The sequence below is a fragment of the Thermobia domestica genome, chromosome 4 (genome assembly GCF_964235325.1).
Source record: "Thermobia domestica chromosome 4, izTheDome1.hap1.1, whole genome shotgun sequence".
NCBI lineage: Eukaryota > Metazoa > Arthropoda > Insecta > Zygentoma > Lepismatidae > Thermobia > Thermobia domestica.
Window position 1 is genome coordinate 206246463 of NC_137457.1, and position 21166 is coordinate 206267628.

At 35.5% G+C, this 21166-nt stretch overlaps 1 protein-coding gene and 1 long non-coding RNA gene across 2 annotated transcripts in view; both read left to right on the plus strand.

Moving 5' to 3' along the window:
• Positions 1 to 21166, plus strand: part of LOC145683429 (uncharacterized) — a 341599-nt gene that overhangs the window by 138854 nt on the left and 181579 nt on the right. The window lies entirely within an intron of this gene.
• Positions 1560 to 7335, plus strand: LOC145683428 (uncharacterized). The gene is made up of 3 exons (XR_014131093.1): positions 1560 to 1677; positions 2542 to 2673; positions 7109 to 7335. It is a non-coding gene; the product is annotated as an uncharacterized LOC145683428 (long non-coding RNA).

A 21166-nucleotide genomic window follows, 5' to 3' on the forward strand; every position in this document is an offset into this window, starting at 1 on the left:
CGAGCGAGCGTTAGCGAGTGAAGGCGGTTTAGAGCCCCGCAGGGCACGTTGTTTTCTGTCTTTATTATTGCTCAATTGGAAGGAGGACCAGTAATCTAGAACCTTGCCCTTACTTGCAGGCCCGTATCCACGCGGGGGGTCTAGGGGGTCGGGCTCCTAAATTTTTACTGCCTACCTAAAATGTTCACAGTAGGCTTGCAAATGAACTATAATATGGTTGGATTCCCCCCCCCCTACATTTTTGGGCTGGCTACCGGCCTGCTCACTTGCACAGATAAAATTTCAAGGGACCACCAGAAGTATTAGTTGAAAAATTGCAATTCCTTTACGATTGCCATATAAATACGGATTCCGTATCTGTTGCATAAAAGCTACAATGTAAAAAAAAAAAAAAAAAAAAAAAACAGGCATTACTCGAGCAGACTGTTTTACCAAGTTTTGACACATTTCTTACATTCTCAGGTTAGGTTTAGTTTTTTTTTTTTTTTTTTTAGCAGCACTAAATAACAAGCTCCAGTACTACATACAGATTAACTTCAGAAGGGCTCGATGTAAATACAGTGTGGACGTATGGCATAAACACGAACAAACGTGTGCCAGGTGGCAATAAAAGCATGAATGCTATCTAACCGAGTCAGTGCAGGACGAACCTGGTGGCACTGTTCGTAGGTTTCTTTAAGAAAATTTCCCTCGACTGACACAAACTTTTCACTTTATCAAATTTTCCGTTGTTTGTTGAGTGTTCAATACTTATGACAGAAGTTATGTAATAATTTTAATTTAGCTATATTAAGGGAACTACCACCAGTGGCGTCATTTAGGGGGCAGGGAGGAGTAATTGCACCCCCTGAGATTGAGATTTATATAGATTTTTTGAGTAGAATAGTAGTCAGTGAAAAACGCAAAATTTTCTTATATCAAGGGGTCTTGCCCTCCCACAAGTAAAATCTGAAATGACGCTTCTGCTACCAACCACATTTGTTTTATTCATTTACTTTTTCCTTCTATTTTTACTTTTTTTTTTTTTTTTTTGCAAAAGTATACACACAGCCAACAAAATGAAATATAGTGAAATCTTTCAGTTTAACATCCCATGATTATGCCTTTAGGTTAAGGGAGACGATGATTAAAGCAAGTGAATGATGATGGAAGAATGAGAAAGTGGGAGGAAACGGGAGTACCTCGACAAAATCCACGAACACAATGTTGTTTATCACAAGCTTGCTTGGGTGAAAATCGTACCAAGGAAACCATGCACCTGAGGTAAGCGCTCCCCACTGAGCCACCGTGCACCCCACTAGCTAACAATGGGTGCAAATTATGCTACTTGCAGCACACACAAACTATTGCAATTGTATTGGTTTATTTCTGAATAACAAAGAACAATTTAAGTAGTGATGTTCGTTAACAAGAGTCTAATTGCTACTTCACATTATTCATGTATGCGCATTTCTAACATTGCAGTAAAACATTATGACAATGAACTACTTTGGAACTTCATGACTAGAAAAAGGTAAAATATATTATTTAATAGAATATATTTGTATAACAATTAAATCTTTATATTTCAGATGGATGCTGAATTTAAAAATTTGTTCAGCGCGGCAGAGTCTGTTTTTAATGTCATCTGTTTGGCAGTGATAATTTTCTTTAAGGTTTCGCTAGAGAAAGTTCTTGGTGAGTAAGATCAAGTTTTCGTGTATATTTATATCATATTTCAGGTTGCATGTATAAATATGTACACAAGAGTCTATTTGTCATCAACACAACCCTACTTCTGGCAAAGCACCCATTTGTTTTTTTTCTTTCTTTCTTTACATTATCTTTTTATAGTGTCTATTCACAAACATTGTTTTATTGTTATAATTCAATCGCAGCAAATAATAGCTTTTATATGCTTTACTTTGAAAAGTAAAAATAAGTCAGTATTTTGAAACACGTAATACCTTTTAAATAAACGTACATGAACTCAAAATTGCACATCTTTGGCTTATTATCTTCACGTCTTAAGACAGTGATGGGCAAAGCATGGCCCGCGGATTAGATGTAGCTCCTTAAACGTTTCCACCCAGCCCACGACGTGATTCATTACCTGACGAATATAACTTCACTTCTGAGAATCAGTGGATTATACTTCCAGCCAAATTATGAGAAATGTTTAAAAATGCATTCACAATACCATCTATCACATTCCCCTTCATGATCTTTCGAGTATTAATAGAGCTTGGTTTTACAAGTGATACAATCACTGGTTTTTTTTTTTATTATTATTATATTGGCCCACCTATATTTTTTTCCGTTTTTCTTTAGCCTGCGGCCCAAAATGTTTCCCCATCATTGTGCTAAGGAATATAACAATTGTCTAGGGCTTTAGAAAGCAGTACACTTTAAGTAAAACCTTATTTCAACTCATGGAAGTGGTTTTTGAATAATTTAGTGTGATTTACATTGTACTTAAAAAAATATTTTGGCAGACAATAGCAATATCTACTAATTCCAAACATTATTATATACTGACTTAGTCATATTTTCTCTCTATAGATCAATTGCGCACTACATTTGCTTCCATTTCTACTACCACAAGGTGTAATCATACGTAAGAAAGGAGCTAAAATAGTAAGGAGAAGGCCGGCACCTTACAGGAGCCACGAATATGTCATTGCAGAGCTACAGGTAAGTCCTGTCAGGCGTTTCATTGGACACATAATTTTTGTATACCTTCCTGATTAGGAATATGTCCATTATCGTTCAATTGTAGTCATAGTTTCATAATTACAGAGTTAATACATTTACTTTCCAGGTTATACGTTTTGGAAATATCTTAATAGAAGGATGGTTTTATAAAGAATTTGATTTGCATACTAATGGATGGTTCTAACGTCATCTGTATATGTAGCAGGGTTGGCAAAAACCATGGCTTTTATTGAAAAAAAAAACGGGTTTTTTGGTTTAAACCAGGTTTTTTTTGGTTTAAACCAGGTTTATTTGGTTTAAATAATTTGCTCTATATATTCATATCATATATGGACAGAAATAAGTTTGTTTCGCCTTGATGTTATTATGCAACAGCCGGGTTATGCTGGAAGGGGTCACATAAGCTTAAAGCGGAATAAAAACTGCTTCTCGAGTTACATCCGAGAAAAATTGTCCTCCATTTGAACTCGGAACCAGGACTAATTGGCCACAAATGCGATACGTCTGCCGACTCACTCACGAAGGAATCCTGATAAAAATACGTTGTACTGATCTTTACATGCTTCTTAATATAGCTCTCAAGAGTCATTTCAGAAGGACAAAAAGATAAACAGTGCACAAGTGAAACCATTATACTGAATTACATATGGACAATTTCAAAGTACTACGGAGTACAGACGAACTAATTTAATTCAAGTTAGTTAACAACGACTTTTATTGGTCCAAATTAAAGAAATACAACGACTTAATTTGCATATCACAAAGATACGAATTATTTGAGTCCACTTTGGCTCAGACTCATTTATACATAAATAGATATCGAAGATACTTCTCATTTCACTAAATGCCTCTCGTAAGGTCTGTATGACCCTCCTCCCCCCCCCCTCACACACACACAAAGTACGGCATTTCGATGTATTTTATCAATAGTAAACAAAACAATTTTTAGAATGTTTCTTTGATTGCAATTACATAACAATAATAACTACAAAAAAAAAATCACAAAACAAACATCTATAAACTTACATAAAAAAAGTTGCTTTTGTAGTATAATCTTTTTGAGTAATGAATGGGGAATTTAGGTCTGAATATAATACGAATAATATACGGGAGTGAAACGTGATAACCCACAAATGTGTGTTCATCAAGATTTTTCAAACACTTACACTTTTACGAACATTTTCGTTATTTGGTTTAAACCAGTTGGTTTTTTTGAAAAAAAAAAACCCAGCTGCTTTAAACATTGGTTTAAACCAGCCAACCCTGATATCTAGTCATTAAGTTTCCTTTCTATGAATAAAGAATCTGTATTCTCAAGCAGTGGCGTAACTAACAGGCTCCCGGTATTTAAGTTTCGGAGTATAACTTTATAATGTTTGGATGTTAAAAGCCCTTTGCAGAGTTCATCCGTGGCTAAGCGGTTAGCGTACGCGCTCTTGGCGCGGGAGACCCGGGTTCGATTCCCGGCGGGAGCTCATGTGGTTCGGATTCCACGTTAATCAGTAGGTCCACGTCTCACATAGCCTCGCTGCTGAAAGGGACGCTAAACTGAAATTCAACTCCATTCAAAAGCACTTTGCAGGTTTCATATTACTGCAAGAGTACTCTACTTAGAGGAAAAAGAAATCACGGAACCAGCTATAATAGATTTAGTGAATTCTACTCGGAAAATGTATCGCCTTTTGTTGCAACAACTAACAAGTTTCCGATGAGTAGTGAAGAAACAATTTAGTGAAATTTTAACTTGGAATTAATTAGCCAATTATTTAGTCGTAGATAAGTTCCTATGTTAGTAGTGTTCTGGATTTGTGTACTTCTTTGCAACTGTGTCTCACTGTGCCTCTGACGAAGCCAATCCTGAGTGATCATTCAGTACACTAAAAGCCATCAAACTTTATATTCGTAGAACAAGGTCGAAGATGAAATTGAGCTCAGCCCCGTAACTTGGGCTTTTTCTTGGAAGACCAAACATTAATTAGACCTCCTAAAATATGTCAAGTTGAGGCCCCCTAGAATAATGATGGCATTTGAAGTGAAATCCTTACTAAACGTGTTCGATACTTCTTGGGGCGCCAGTTGATGGTTTACTAAAGTAAAATCCAGATTACATATATGCTACATCTTAAAGGAATGTATTTCGTTCAGATAGTGGGGCAGCAGAAACATCTTAAATTATTTGCAATGCTTTTGAAAATAGTACGGTGCTTCACAAGTTAACTAAATGAGACAATATGTTGAAAGTCTTACTAAATATATATTTTGTCTGGGGCTCTAATAGGACACATTTTACTGAATGAGGCTCTTAACACATTTTCGTTTCATTTTTTTTTCTGTTATGTGGTAAACCTTTTCCAAGCTTTATTTATAAGTTCCTGTTCATATCACATCATACAAAGCAACAAAGTTTTAACTCAAATGAATCCTATCAAACAACTGGAAGCTTAATTGGGGGGGGGCAGTTTCCTCATTCCCCCGCAAAAGTTACGGCATTGGTTGAGCACTTTGCCAATCCTGAGCACTGAAAGCGAAGAATGGCACCACGTTGATATTGAGAAAGTAGTCAGCGAATTACTCTCCGAAAAAAAAAAAAATACGCCGGTTTAGAAATATGTGAGCAAGTTCCACAAGTTTTGACGAGTTTTCATATGTTAGTTGTAATGTGAACGTTAGGAAAAAAATTATTTCTGCTCTTGCCTTTGAGGTGAGCGGTCCCAGGTTCGACTCCTGGTGGGGACACTCGGCCGAAAGAGTGTAACAGCTTTTTCAGACCTGCCATCTTGAGTGAAGTCTTTCTTGGGTTTCGTTCATTCATACCATTCAAATGCCGGGATGGAGGTTCCTAATATAATGGTCCCAGACTGCTTCCTTCCTTTCCCAATCCTTTCTTCCTTCCCTTTCATCGTACAGTGGGCTCGCTGAGGGACGTCATCCTTTATACGGGATGGGCTAACGTGGCCTTAGATGCCGACAGCCCAGAAATCTAATTCCTAATTCCTAGAAATTATTTCTTTTAAGAAACTTTTTAGTCCCATGTAATTGCTTAATAATAATAATAATAATAATAATAATAATAATAATAATAATAATAATAATAATAATAATAATAATGTGCAATTTTTGTATATTAGCAAGTAGTGTCTGACTAGATGGAAAAATAACTCTACTACTGTATAAATTGTACGTGTGCCATGAACGTAGAAACAGGAAGAGCCCTTTTGACATTTTCGCGGATGGAGGGGGGCATGCATTCTTAGTTACGCTACTGTTCTCAAAACATTCTAGTAATTTGTTTAACAATTGCTAAAAAAGTAGAAATCGAATAACGGTGAAATTTTATATAACTTAGAATTTGTGGTGTGATTCATTGTTTCTTTCTTTCTTTTTTTTTTCGTCACACATAAGCAGAAATGACTAATTTTCAGGTTTATTGTTTCCTTGTCTTGCATAGATGAAACAGATCGAAATGTTTTTGGTTACCTTTCAATTTCCTTATTTTTATAATCTTATTTCAATTGATATTAATCCTTCCAGAACGTGACAACCCTACTATTATTATAAAGATCGCCATAGACGAGTCAGGTCTTAAGTCTTTCATTTGATGTTTATTAGGATCAAGCAAGTGGGATATATATAATATTGTAATATTAGTACCATAGGTGTTCATTTTACTCCGACCTTACTCACCTTCATTCTCACAGTGAATTGGCCCTCGCCCTCACCTTCGAAGAGAGTTGACCATCGCTCTCGCCTTCGTGTTGGGAATTTGTCCTCGCTCTAGCCCTGACAGTGACAGTTGGCCCTCGCCCTCGCTGTCCAAGCTTGTCATCGCCATCGCGTCATTATGGTTGAGAGAGAATTTGAGGGTGAGGATGCCCTCGAGAGGGCCATCCTCGCAAGGGTAAACACCTCTGGCTTAGTACGTCCGTTACACCGCTCAATAACTCTCCAACAAAAGATAATTTTAAAATTGTTTTCTGCAATCAACAGCTAGATAATTATCTCGGAGGAGTTCGTTAATGGATGTGATCCACCTACTTGTAGTGATAGAAATAAACCATTTCCGGTTAACGTTGATCACTATAGAGCATAGACAGTAATCTCACATTGTATATTTTTTAATCGATTAAGCGTCCCTAGAATATATTCCATTTCCACTCTAATCACTCTGCTAAAACACTAAATGGTAGATCTACTACAACTTCTGGTTTCAATATTAATTAAAGAAATATTGCGTAATTCTGTTTACTGTCTTTACCAGAGTCTATATTATCGTATTTCAATTGATACTAATTCAAATTAGAACGTAGCAACACTAATATTATTCGAGATATCGCCATACACGAATAAGATTTATAAGTATTTCATTTTATTTTTATTTCTATTATCACTAATTACACAATCTCTTTGTTTCCAGGGAGATGAAGGCATAGACACATTTATAGCAAATGAAAAACTTCTGGGAGGATCTCGTGTCCATTGGCAGTCGACACAGACTGTTTTCCAACGAATGCATACATCTGTCATAGTACTTTGTAAGCCTATTCAGAGGGTTCATGTATCCTCATTGTCTTGTGTAAGTTGTTATAAAAATTGTGCTCATGTATAGACTTAGTTTATTATTTGACAAATAAAAAATACAATGTACAAACATATTTTCCTTTAATCAAAATGAAACAAATATATATACATTTAAGTTTGTTTGTTTGTTGGTTGGTTTGTGTGTGTGTGTGTGTGTGTGTGTGTGTGTGTCTGTGTGTAACGTCGCATGATTATGTTTCAAGGCTAAAGGAGAAGAAAATGATAATGAAGTGATGCAATGAAGAAAGTAGGAGGAAACGAGAATACATCGAGAAAACCAGTGCACATAAAATTTGTCCACCAGATCAGGCTTACTTGTTTCAAACTACGCAAACCAACATAATAAGTTACAAGGAGCTTGTGTGTTGATTAAATTAAAATTCTCATCTATGCTATTTATGGAAACAACAGGTCTCAGCATAAAAATGTAACCTTGCAGATTCAAAATTGAGTAAAAAAGTACTTTAACAATTAGATTATATTAGTATTCAAAAATAGGAATGGGAGTATTTATTCTGCTGCCTTGCAGGCACAGGGAAAATTCCCCAAAATTACAAAGGTAGATGAATTTCACACTGCACTAAAAAATTTATAGTAAGTACGCCTTCTACACATTAATATTGATGTTAGACATTTTCATCTTCAAAGCTGGGAAATAGAAGTAATTTTTGAAGTACTCGTATTTTTTCAAAAACTGATTTCTATTTTCCAACTTTTAAGAGTAAAATGTTTTAACTTCAATATTAATGTGTAGAAGGCGTACTTACTATAAATTGTCCAGTGCAGTGTGAGAGTAATCTACCTTTCTAGTTCCAGGAAACCTTCCCTGTGCCAGCAAGGCAACAGAATAAGTACTTTTTTCTCAATTTTGAATACTAATAAAATCTCATTTTTGAGTACTTTTTTACTCATTTTTTTAAAAAAACCCTTCTCATTTTTGAGAAGAGTTTTTCTTAAATTTGAGAGGAAATATTCTCAATTTTTGAGAACGTGTGTTTCTCAATTTTGCGACTATCTGAGCATTTCGAATACTTTTCTACTCACTTTTGAGTATACATGTTCTCAATTGTGAGGAGAGCATTACTAGTTTTTGAACAGAGTTTCTCAATGTTGATTACATTCATCTCATTTTACGGTTAACTTTCTCATTTTTGAGAAAATATGTTCTCGTTATTTTTGAGAAATAGCAGTTTCTCATTTTATTTAAGAATATTTTATCTCGCTTTTAAGAGAATTTTTACTCAAAAGTGAGTAATATTTACTCAAATTTGAGTACATATTGTTCTTATGTTTTGAACACCCACACTTTCTCACTTTTGAGAACAATGTATTCGGAGCTATTCTGAGAACACAATGTTCTCAAATTTGAGTCAATTTTACTCATTTTTAAGTAAGTATTTTTAACAGTGTAGTGTCACATTTTAAAACATTTTGTACCTACGTGCTCTTATATTCTAACAACTAGTTACATAAACCTTCAATTGTACCACCTGCAAAGTGTATAAAAGAACTGACAATTTACAGCAACTAGGTAACTAATAACATGTTAAGCTAAGTAAGTCAATTGAAAGTAACGACAATCTTCTGGACAAGGCATTTACCAACTTGATCAGAAGTTGGTGACTTCGGGGGTGAGGCTCCTCCTTTCTCCCCCTTAACGACGACCCGGCTGAGACAAGACTTTCGGTTTGCTTTTCCGGCCCTCCAGAATAAGTTATAGTCCACTAGAAAAACTTCCTGGATACACCCCTGTATGATTATTTAATTATATTTGACATTATTTTACTTGTCAGATTCGTTTCTATGCGGTTTGGATCATACGCAATTTGGATCCTACGCAGTTTGGATACTGCGCACTGTGCATCCTATGCAGTTTGGATTCTATGCAGTTTTGTTTCTACGCAGTTTTGATCCTACGCAGTTTTGACGCTATGCAGTTTCGGTCGTATACAGTTTTGATCCTACGCTGGTTTTTCCCTATATACCAAAAAATATTATTACTTAATATTCTGTGATAATAAAATAATTGTGCTTTTATTCTTCGATCATATGACCATACCTGTTTTGGATCCTACGCCGGTAGGATCGTACGCAGGTTGGATGCTATGAAGTTTTGATTCTACGCATGTAACGCGTTTGAACGTGTATGGCCGGCGCACGATAATTTTTACCCAATTTTTGCACAAGCCGAAATAATGCTTTTTCGGAACTCAAATCAGGAACCTCGTGAATGACATCTTTGCCTCATAGACTGCTCGATGACCGAGGTCACCATTCAACTAGTAAAAAAATACTGTACTTTTCAGTATTCGCAGAAAAAAAGCCCATCTTTCATATCTATACGCGGTGTTATACTAGAAAAGAAAGATAGGAGGATATAGGAAAGAGACAGTAACGAAGATATAAAAACTGAAAGACGGGAAAAATCTTTTCAATTTTCTTGTTCTTCTTCTTCTTCCTCTTTATTATTATTATTATTATTATTATTATTATTATTATTATTATTATTATTATTATTATTATTATTGGTATAATTGCAGTGCAGTGGGCATTAAAGTCCATATGACCCTTTGTATTATTGTGCCTCAAGCCCTAATATCTTCCTTCCAGAATACTTAAAACTACACCCAGAATTTGATCCGTTTTCAATAGGCTCAACTTCAGTTGGAGAAAATTTTTCGAGTCAAGTTTCAAATAAAACTCGTTCCAACTTGCCTATACTCATCCCTAAAAAGCAGAGTCGCAGCCAGAATTAGCCCGGGATAGGAGACTTATATTTAAAAGATATGACAATCTTAGCAAAATGCAGAAGTATTTTAGTCTGAGAGAAAAAAATAATGAAATCTCTAATTTCTAGTTCTATTAGTTTCGTAACTCTCAGTCCGTGGCAAAAGTACTCGTTGAAATATGGACAATGAATTTTGATTATTTTATAGAACATTCCACTTTAATATCACAGGAAAACCATCTTCCGGCTGCTTGGTTGTGAAAAATTATATAATGATATGCTATGTAAAGTATGTGTACTGTCGCTGATTTGTGTCGACAATCAGAAACAGAAGTAAAAGGCAATGGTTTTCTATTAAGTAGGAAATATAGCTGCTTTTATTTTAATTTTTTTTTGGGCTTAAAATTTTTATTCAATTTCGCACCCTTCCCAATCAACCTTGGATAAAGAAGTGGAAGAACATATTTAGATTTTGATTGTTGATTCCAGTATATTTCAAGCATCATTTCTCGCCTGTGCGATATGTCGATATACCGATATCGATATTGTCATATATCAACATTTGATATCGCAAATATATCGACATCGATATATCATCCTGAATTTTTAATATCGATATTGGGGGAGGGCGAGGTATAGGGGTCCCTAAGTCTTGTGAAGGATGAAGAAATAAAACTTACCTTTTACAATAATGTCTTCTAATGATAATTATATTTTTTACCACAAATTGCAATGTAAATAAACCCACTAGCAGATTTGCAATATTGTGTAGTGTAATGTCTTAGGCGACAGAACTTTTTTGTTCCCGGAAAGAAGAAAGAAAAAAAGCACCTGACTAAAACAACTGCTCCGAAATTTGAACAAGAATTTATCACAAGAAAGTTTTTTTTAAAATTATTATTATTTCTCTGTCTCTCTGAGATTTCCATCCCTTTTGGCCTTTGGGACCCCTCATTTACAAAAAGTGCACACATGATCAAGCGCTATATGCAGACATGATCTTAAGCAGTCAGTGATTTTGAAAAGGGAATGAGTTTTTAGTAATAATAATAATAATAAACTATTATTATTATTATTATTATTATTATTATTATTATTATTATTACTATTATTATTATTATTATTATTGTTATTATTATTATTATTATTATTATTATTATTATTATTATTATTATTATTATTATTATTATTATTATTATGGCCCTTTCCCTTTATCTTGCATTAGAGGATGGGAAGTCTGTTACGCCAGTGATGTCCCTTATTCTGTGTTTATCTCTCTTTCCCTTTCGTATGGATGTTTGTTTTTGTGCTGTTTATAGTAATACTTCACATTATGTAACTTTTTCCGATTTGTATGATTTTTATTTGAAATAGAGAAATGCTTTCTTCTGATATCTGTTTTTTTACCATCCATCTTGTTTGAGCTGCTTAAGTAAGATCATTTCCTAATCCATTTCCATCGCGATAATAAAATCATCATTCTTAACAAAATTTATTTTATTTTATATGCAGTTTGCCACACTGATATATTTGTAACAAAATTGAGGTTTGGTCCAACGCCTTTCGAATTCTCAAACAACCCAACGTCCGAACTTTTTGGGTTGCCAACTATTGCGGGAAGAGGAGAATTGCAGGTGGTAATGCAGTTTTGGAGTCGTCCATAAATTATTATTTTTAAGCATAGATCTATCTGCGTTAACTTTAAAATCTTTAACGGAAAGGATTCGCACAATCGTTATGGAAATTGGATTTCGGTGAAATAGCTTGAGACCGTGATATGTTGTAGATATTCTGATCCTGAGAAAAAAATCTCAGTGGGCTGAACCACCAATCACTGACCGTTTGGACACTTTTTCGAAACAAGAGAAAGTTACAGTATTCTCGATTTTGGTTTAAATGCTTGGAACTATGATATGTTGTAGATATTCTGATCCTGAGTAAAAGTCTCAATGCGCACACCAATCACTGACCGTTTAGCCATTACATGGCTATTTTTCACAAAACATTTCACAAAACCAGTATAGGGCAAATTTGAATTGAATTAACAATTAACAATTAATCTTTAAATGTAAATGTTAATTACAATTAACAATTAAAGTAAGTAATGGTTAATTGTTAATTGTAGTTGGTCATTAATAATAGAGAATCAAATGCAATTAATCAATCGATTTGAAGTAATCGCAGTGGAAAGTAATAGCAATTGAATTCAGTCATTCAATTGCAATTGAAATTAGTTGGCAATTAATTCAATTGCAATTGATTTCCACAGCAATTACTTTCAATTGATTGAATAATTGCAATTGATTTTCACTGATTAATTTTCAGCACTGTAGTTCAGAGAGGGCGTGGGGCAATGAAAACTTTAGCCACGACCAATTGTGTCACCACCCACCGTGACCCACTCTGACTCACAATTCCCCATGAACCACTCTCACCCACTGTGACCCACAGACCCACCAAAACCCATTGTCATCAACTTTGACCCACGACTCACGCCCTCTCCTCTACTGACTAAAGAGTTTAAACGTAATAAAACAAGCCTATAAAATTATCACTCATTGGAGTTTGAATTTCTACGATCAATCGCTCAAGCACCGCTCTATTACAATACCAAACGTAAAAGTAATCCAAAATGACCGATATTAGTGTCAAATCTATAGTTTTCGCGGTCGCTGAGATCTATGGTGACACTACCATTAGCGATAACTTTCAAATTTATCCACCGTTGTATGCGGGCCGTGGGTCACCAGCAGAGTTGGCGTGGGTCAATGAAAAAACACTACCCATCGTGACCCACGACCCACCGTGATCCACTCCAACGCACGACACACCATGACCCACCACCCACCGTGACCCACTCTGACCCACCACCCACCATGAACCACTCTTATCCACTGTGACCAACTTCGATTCACCAAAATCCATCGCCATCAACTCTAAACACGATCCACGGCCTCTTCTGTACTTTATAAGAGTTGTAATAATTCACTTGTAATAAAACAAGACTGTGAAATTGTCACTAATCGGAGTTTGAATTTCTAGTCAATCGCTCAAGTGCCACTCTGTTACAGTAACGGTGGATCTGACCTTTACGATATAATATGGTAAAGTAAGTGTTTGTCAGTGAGGAAATTGAAACAGTCCGAGGTGGGGGGAAATTAGTGTGTGCCTAAAATATACTTGTACTAACAGAGTATTCTTGCAGGTGTTAATTTCTGAACGCATTCCAAAAGAAACTTCTATTCGCATGAAAATACCCCTGTACAATATGGAAAAGGATATGGTTTCTCAGTTCACAGTATTTTTCTCACAAAAGACTTGAAAAATCAGTTTTTCATAGTGTATAAAGGAGCTCGGGTACCCTATGTGAGAGCATCTCCACAAAGTATGCTCATAATTGTAATTTGTGTGATCACTAAAACATCACGTTAAATTTAAGTTACAAATATGCATAATTGTAATTATTATGAATATTTATTCAAAGTAGTTTACCTAAAGCAAAGAAGAGACTTACTAAAAGGTAGGTACAAAGTTGAATAACACAAATAAGTCATTCATATACATTTCCATAACTCGTAATTTTCCATCTTAAAACAAATCTGAAATCGGGTTTACTTCCTGTTGGTAACTTTTTTGTGGTAAATCATCCGCAGCGGAATGATGTCCATCTTTCAGCCAAGAAATAACTAGCTCCTCTATTTTGAGCTTGTCTAGCGGTGGGTCATTAACATTGATGAACAAGAAGTTAGACAATGTTTGAGCACTTAGTCTACTTCTAATATCAGTCATATTTAAATTCATAAAGGGAAATCCCCGTTCGCACTCTGTCGTGGTAATTGATAATACTTCTACCCGATTTCTGCAACTCCTCATCGACAATATGCTTGTTAGACTTAAGTCTGATAACGATTTTTCTTGGTCAGTTTTGAAATACTCAGCAAAAAGTATCATCTCTCTACCACCATACAACATATTTCCATATCGACCATGTCAGTTGGCAATGTCGACTCATGGAGAACAGAAACTTCATCTACCACGCCTTCGATAGGTAATCTTGTGAATAAATTATCAATTGAAGCCTGATAAACTGATTTCTTATTTGTTTATAAATTTAATTTTTGTAATTACACATGAAGGTTTGATGCCATTACCAAGTTCCCTCCCTCGCCTAGAAAGTGAAAGGGAACGAGGTTCCTGGAAAGTGTTCAGATGTGAATGGGAATTTCCCTTCTTCTTCTCCTTCAATTACCACACTGATGTTTGCCATGTGCCAAATTACGATGAATTTCAATTAAATTATCATAGTATAATTATTTCCTTGTTGAATTATCGATATTTTTCAGTGGAAAAAAGGATGAAATTTTAAAGTTCCAAATCAAGGTAAGTAGACCAACGTAAAGGGGAAAAAAGGGGTAAAATTTCCATATAATTATGCGTACAATCCAAAGTTAAAATTTCCGTGTAATTAAGCTTCCGTGTAATTTTATGCCTATTTTTCTCACAAATTTATGGGTTGATTGTCCTGTGCTGTAAGCGCTCCAAATAATAAACATAAGCTTCAGCAATTATATATGAAGCCAAGCACTGTATTTTTTGTTTCCAATTTTTTTCTTAAATAACATCGATCGTTTTTGATAATTTTTACAAACCAACTCACTACCAATTTTCCATATATAGAAAGTATCCCCCCATAAAGGAGAATTTTTTTTAAAAAAATGCTAGGAAACGTGTTTATTTTCAATAAAGAGTTAATACACTGAATTTTAGCTCCGTAAGTTTAACGGCGTGCGAGATACTATTTTTTTTCCCGCAAAAATTTGGATCCTCACTACCTCGTCAGGATATTATGCATTATAGTGAAAGCAATATAACATCCCAGTTTGGATTAAGGCCTAACTATATACCAAAAGTAATTTCATTTGACTTTGCAATTTGACCATGATAATCAGGTACACATAGTTACATTCAATTTCTTATATAATAATTTATATATTACAGTGATTCAAAAATGTATTTTTTCCAGAAAACATTTCACAGAACATGTAGCTTGGTTATTACTGAAAAAATCATAACATAATGATATGATTATTTCTTGCAACTACTGGTCAAACAAGTGATAAAAATTAAATTTTATCTATTACAAGAATAAATAACATGTACATAAACAGAACAATCCTAAATCAAATTTCTTCTTCTTCTAGCATAAAAAAAATCAGATAACATAAAGAAAGGTGTTTTAAAGAAAAAAATCCTCTCTAGCTCTTTACCTGATGGTATGGTTCCTAATATAGAGGTTACATTACCTCTTTGCACTGCCATACTTATTCTCTGAATTAGGAAGGTGCTTGCTCTATCATCACCAGATAATTGAGTGATGCGTTTACCTACATTCTTTATAAAGCTGAGGCCTTCTTTGCCCCAAGATCCACTGGATTCAATGGCAATGGGCACAAATTAGTACTTCTCTGTTAGGTTACTGTATTTTTTTCTTTTTTCTGTTTCCTTTCGACTGGCTACATTGCCCGCTTGGAGTGAGGAGAAAGGAAGGTTGGAAGGGGCGAAAGTATCTGTGCATGTAAAATCCCAAATCAATTATTTGCCTCTCTTCCAAGGTATTAAGGTCATGCCATCTGGTCTTTTACCATCAGTTCTACTACATCCATTTGGCTCCCTTATTGCCGGTATACCTGCTGAAATGAGTGCTCTCATTATAATGTCATTGACATTCGAGTTGAGTTGAGTTGATTTTGAGTTTAACGTCCCGTTCAGCAGCGAGGCTATATGAGACGTGGACCTACTGATTAACGTGGAATCCGAACCACATGAGCTCCCGCCGGGAATCGAACCCGGGTCTCCCACGCCAAAGGCGCGTACGCTAACCGTTTAGCCACGAGGGAGCTCTCATTGACATTCGAGTGTCGGGGATATCTACCTGTACTTTTTATGCAAGTGAGTCCATGCAGTCCTTTTTTATCTACTGGATTCTTACATGACTGACATTTATGAGGTTCACATATATTTGCTCCCAACCGTAACGCAACAGCTATTCGAAAACTCTCATTACTGAGATGAAGGCCTAGAGGGGACAAAGGTAAAGCTTTAAGCCAAGCTCCTCCTTCTATAGATGATGCAGCCTTGTCTTCTAGGCTGTCTGAAGACCGTAGCAAAAAGGAGAAGTGTGATTTAAAGATAGGTTCTTCCCATGTGGATTGCTTTGCTCTGGTACTAAATTCAGGTAATTCAGATCCATCTAGCAGTGACCAAGTGGAAGAGCAATCTTTTACTTCAGAATCCATGTGGAAGCTTATATCCTGTTGAAGAAGTGATTCTATTAGACATCGGGAACCATAGAATGATGCCAAGAAGGCGAGAATAGACAAATCTATGGCTCATCGGATGCCTAATCCACCAAAACCAACTGGCAGAGAAGCCTGAAGCCATGTGGTATCCTCAAGGAAGCAATTTAGGATAGATTCTAAACCAGATTTTATTGTGTTATCGAAGCGTTCTAATAAATCTTCTTCCTTCCATGAAGGTGAACTTCTGAGAAAATATTGTAATTTTGGAGTAGTAAATGATGTTCTTAAGAAATAAAAGGCAGGATATGCTGAGATTAATGACAGACATGCGAAACACATCTCCAGTTTGGTTATCTTCTCAGTTAATAAGGTTTTTCTTGATTCTGTTGAGAGGGCCGTTTCTAGGAGATATGCGTTTGAAGGAGACATTAATTGAATGCCTGGGGCTACCTCATTGTATGATGTGAGGAGTATGTGCATATGCTCTTTCGTTGTTCCAAGAAAGGTAACTTCACGTTTCGAAAAATTAAGGTGTAGACCAACTGTAATTCCTTGTGTATAGAGCACTTTTAATGTGTTTAATACGGTATCCGGATCTCCAGCTATGGTTCCATCATCTAAGTACCAAACATTCAAATCTGTGTGTATGTTATTGACTATGGAATGTAAAGTTATGGCGAGTAGTGCTGGACCTAAAGAGTTTCCAGTAGTTAGTTCCTCTAAAAACTCATAGGTCTCGAAAGCCAAGTAGTAGTATAAGTCCTATTGCTATTATTACAATTAAAAACATCAATATCCAAAATTGCCTGAAGTTCTTTTTTCACTTGATTAGATATACTCACCTGAGGTAAGTAGACAGAAACAAATGGAGAAGGAAGGGAAATGAAGGTCTTGAAAGTAAAATGAAGACAAATTTACCAGTCTTCAGAAGAAACTGTCTACAATGCAGTGAGCAGAGTGGGTCGGTAGATCATACTGAGTCGGTGGGTCGCAGTGGATCATGGTGGGTGGTGGGTCGCAGTGGGCCATGGTGGGTGGTTGGTCACAGTGGGTCACATGCTATTCACTCACGACCCACTAACTCACTCAGAACACTTGACCCACTCCATCTCTGGTCACTAGGGAGGGGAATTCCGAGACATGTAAAAATAATCGAAAATGACCGATATTAATGTCGAATCCATAATTTTCGGGGACGCTGAGGTCAATGGTGAAACTCCAGACAGCGTTTACTTTCACATTTAGCTCCCATCAGCTAAGGAACGGGGGCATTATAAAGGGGATCACGAGACATGTAAAAATAACCCACAATGACCGATATTAGTGTCAAATCCGTAGTTTTTGCTGTCGCTGAGATCAATGGTGTTACTTTCATTAGCGATGATTTTCAAATTTAGCCACCATCGTATGCGGGTCGGGAGTCACCGGGGGTGGAGAATTGCGAGGCATGTAAAAAAATAATGGAAAATGACGGATATTAATGTCAAATCCAAAGTTTTCGCTGTCGCTGAGATGAATGGTGATACCTCTACAGGCGTTGACTTCCAAATGCCGCCCCCATCGGCTGCGGGGCCAGAGGCGTTGTTTTTTCAAAATTGTAACCAGAGGACCATAGGGGCTTTTACCAGGAAATGTAAAAAGTAGTAGAAAATCGCATATGTTTGTGTCACATTTATAGTTTTCACGGTATTGGCTGGGGGGGGGGGGAGAGGAGATTTTTTTAAGTATACTTACTTGTTAGTTTCAATTGAAATGTCCGAGGGTCCGCACCCAGGCTCGCGCTTTACTTCCTCTACTGCCTCGTACAACGTTAAACTGCAACAATATTGAATTTCAGTTCAATAACAAATTCCCTGTACTTGTCTTTTCAACATCCTGAGTTTCACTGAATTTTAGTTCAAGTACGAGTTGGGACATTTTGGACAGGTAAAAAACTTCTTATTGTTGGTACAAAAGAGTAAAAATTTACACTAGTATATTTTTAAAAAAAATTGTGATGTAAAACTGAGGTGCCTGTTGGTGTTCCACATTAGACGATGACACTTGAAACATTTTGGGACCGGCACAAAACAGTAAAATTCTCTCTTTATCTAATGCCACCACTTTGAAAGAAATCGGCGTACGTGTGAGACTGAGATTTGTTTATGCGTTTCAAATTAGAAGTTTGAATTTGGGACATTTTGGGACTGATACAAAACTTTTTATTGTTGGTACAAAACAGTACTAAACTTTCTCTATCTAATGACATCACTTTAATGCAAGTCGGCACATGTAGAACTCAGAAGTCAAGCTGGAGTTCTCCACTAAAATCTAAAATTTGGGACATTTTGGGACAGGTAAAAATCTTGTTGTTGGTAAAAACAGTACAAAACTAGTAAAAAACTATAGTATATATATATATATATATATATATATATATATATATATATATATATATATATATATATATATATATATATATTGTAAATTGTTACATAGAAAGCTGAAATGACTGTTGGCGTTCTACATTAAAAGATGCAAGTTGGGACATTTTGGACAGGTACAAAACTTTTTATTGTTGGTACAAAACAGTACAAAACTTTCTTTATATAATGAAGCCACTTTGATGGAAATAGACGTATGTGAAACTCAGAGGTCAAGTTGGAGTTCCACACTAAAATCTAAAATTTGGGAAATTTTGGGACTGGTACAAAACTTTTTATTGTTGGTAGAAAACAGCACAAAACAATGGTACAACTTTTATTTGTAAATTCTTATTTGGAAAACTGAGATGGCTGTTGGTGTTTCACATTAGAAGATGAAATTTGGGACATTTTGGGACAGGTACAAAACTTTTTTAGATATTAGTAAACAGTACAAAACGGTCCTGATGTAATTAGAGTATTTTCAGTAAAATTGGTGTGTGTGGGACTGAGATTTGTTTATGCGTTCCAAATTAGAAGTTTGAATTTGGGACATTTGGGACTGGTACAAAACATTTTATTGTTTGTACAAAACAGTACAAAACTTCCTGTATCTAATGACACCACTTCGATGCAATTAGGCACGTGTGGAACTCAGAGGTCAAGTTGGAGTTCCACAGTAATATTTAAGATTAGGGACATTTTGGGACAAGTACAAAACTTGTTTATTGTTGGTACAAAGCAGAACAAAACTAGTACAAAACTCTATTATATTCTTTTGAATTTGTTACGGGGAAAGCTGAGATGACTGTTAGCATTCTACATTAAAAGATGAAATTTGGGACATTTGGGACAAGTACAAAACTTTTTATTTTTTGTACAAACAGTACAAAACTTTCTTTATCTAATGATACTATTTTGAAAGAAATTGGGGGTATGTGGAACACCATCTTGACCTTAGTGTTGTGCATTAGGTGATGCAATTTGGGACACTTTGGGACAGGTACAAAATTTATTGCATATTAGATAAGAGTACGAAACGTTCTTGATATAATGAGAGTTTCTTCAGTGAAATTGGTGTATGTGGAACTGAGATTTGTTTATGCGTTCCAAATTAGAAGTTTGAATTTGGGACATGTTGGGACAGGTACAAAATGTTTTATTGTTGGTACAAAACAATACAAGACTAGTACAAAACTCTGGTACAACTTTCATTCGTAAATTCTTGTTTGGAAAACTGAGATGGCTATTGGTGTTTCACATTAGAAGATGAAATTTGTGACATTCTGGGACAGATATTGTTGGTACAAAACAATACAAAACTTTCTTTATCTAATGAGACGATTTAGAAAGTAATCGGACTATGTGGAACTCGAACTTGACCTTAGTGTTCCACACTAAAATCTCAAATTTGGGACATTTTGGGACTGGAACAATTTTTTTGTTGGTACAAAACCGTACAAAACTTTCTATATATAATGAGGCCACTTTGACGCAAATCGGCGTATGTGGAACTCAGAGGTCAAGTTGGAGTTCCACACTAAAATCTAAAATTTGGGACATTTTGGGACTGGCACAAAACTTTTTATTGTTGGTACAAAACAGTACGAAACTAGTACAAAACTCTGGCATAAATTATTTTTGTAAATGGCGATGTGGAACTCCATCTTGACCGACCTTGAATACAACCTGAACATGATCAACAGTACGCACACTTTGCTACGCTTCGAGTGAAACAAAATATAAATAAGTTTTCATCTGAATTATGGAAATGGAGGATCGAGGCTTCCTCTTGTGTTTGTCTCTAGGTATTAACTGCTAGTCTTTTCAATTACGAGTGACGATGACCTTAACAGCCAAATCGTGAACTAAGTTGTAAACAGACACCAACAGAGTAGCATTGGAGAACATTTGTTTTGTGAGCAAGCTGAAAACTTTACGCGAAACGCGTTTTACTTAACGCTATGATGCCCTTATTCTTCCAAAATGATTGTCGCATATGTATAACTGTCTTCTGGTAAGAATATAATTTGATAATGATTTTGCAGGGTACTTTTAATACTGATACTTTCTGTATAATCGGGAAATGTATATTTGTTATAAATTTAATAGGAAAACAAATATAAATACTTAAATTAGAATGAGTAAAACAAAACATTGCTAAATAGACGAGAAAATTTTATTTTCGCTTTATTGCTCTTATTTACTGTTGTTTTGACATGAAATTTGCCACATACATGTATTTAAAGATTATTCACATATTAACATTATAATAAATACCGGGCTAATTCGTTATCAAATTATATTCCTACAATATATTTATAGACATGCGACAATAATGTACAATGCAGTTGTGTCATTTTTAGAGTCTATTGATGAAGAAATCCCATCACCAAAATCTGCTGCTCTTCCTTTTACTGTTTAAGATTTGACTTCATCATTATTATCCATATTGTGAGTAGAAT